The following is a 1,582-nucleotide window of genomic DNA, read 5'->3' on the forward strand; positions in this document are numbered from 1 at the left end:
TCGTATTATTTAAATGAGGACGTAAAAAAAGACCAAAACAAAAGATGGTTCCTCACACTTCAAAATCTTTCTTTCGTGTATTTACGACTTCTGACGATATCAGAGGCCCATGGGAGGGACACGCGGCCTTCCCCCTCCTCCTCCGGGATCACAGGAAGGAAAAACAAGACGGGAAAACGAACGAGGTGAAATTAAAAAGGTAAAAACATAAACAAAAACATTCCGCCATCATAGCATCGCGCGCACTTCTACAAATCGATATTTAACCTCTTCACAGGCGCCTTTCCGACACTCTCGCCCATCTGATATTTTTGAGACACTCTCCACTTCTTAAATCACGTCCTGACTTACATTCTGCGCTCGAAATAGGTAGAGTTTTTCCCAAATAAAATCCAGACTGAAGACTCAATCCTCCTTCACACAACAACAAGCGTGGCAGCTCCAAAGGGTGTTGTCTCGACGTCGCTCATTGGTTCAAACGGTGACGGAATTGTGACGTCATTGGATTTCTTGTTATGAGGAATGTGATTGGTCAAGGATTTTTTTGGCGCGCGAAAATTTCGAATATTTTGTGGAGGGATTATTCATGTAAGTAATTTTCCTTGTTTTTCAGATTTGTTCTTTGGGGTATTTAATGATAATAAGTAGTACAAAGAGAGATAAAAGAAAATATAAAGAGATCAGAAGAGAAAATGATAGAAAAATACAGGTAAATGGACCAAAACAATGATTACTAGAGAGAGTAGGTATAATACATCATATCAATATGATGACTGAAGTACTTTTTCTATTACCACTATTTAAATGCATATAACGCTGTCACACATTCCTTGTTACATACATCCTATTAAATTAAATCGGCTGTTGACTTATACCGTGTTTTGACTAATGTCAGCATATAAAACGATAATACCAGAAGGAATAATATGAGCTATTGTGCCCGATTTTATTGCAATTCTAATTGTTTCACTGAAAAAAATTAGGCTAATCTAAGCTTTGTCTGTCACTATTCCGACTGAATATTTTCAGACTCTTCTTGCTTCTTGAGAGATAATTTGTAAGAATAGTTATTAATCGTCATTAATCTGTTTCACACTCATTTTTTATCTTAAGTATATTCAGTAATATTAACAATGGTATCACATTATCATCAATAACAGCAATGTGTCCATAGTCACTTGCTTATCGTACATATATCTTTTTGTAATCAGAACTACAATCATACAGTTGTACACACGTTACTTTTGTCATCAATTTTCGTATCTGTTATATAATCCTCATCTGTTGCATAATGCAGATATAGAGCGAGAAAATAGGACTAATAACGATAGATTAATGCCTACAATCCAGCTTGCACAGTGTTCACACTACAATGATGTAACGACCAAGCACTACCATTATTATTTCTCGGATATTCTTTGACTTACTAAAAAAAAATGCTACTAATTATTTTCAGTACAATTGTTTTCAACACGTTTAATAATATCTAGAATTGTTTTCAACACGTTTAATAATATCTATATGTTTTACATATAAATTACTTTCTTTGGGGGCTCGTTTTTACAGTGGTCCTGATTACGCA

This window comes from Penaeus monodon, chromosome 22 (genome assembly GCF_015228065.2).
Source record: "Penaeus monodon isolate SGIC_2016 chromosome 22, NSTDA_Pmon_1, whole genome shotgun sequence".
Classification (NCBI taxonomy): domain Eukaryota; kingdom Metazoa; phylum Arthropoda; class Malacostraca; order Decapoda; family Penaeidae; genus Penaeus; species Penaeus monodon.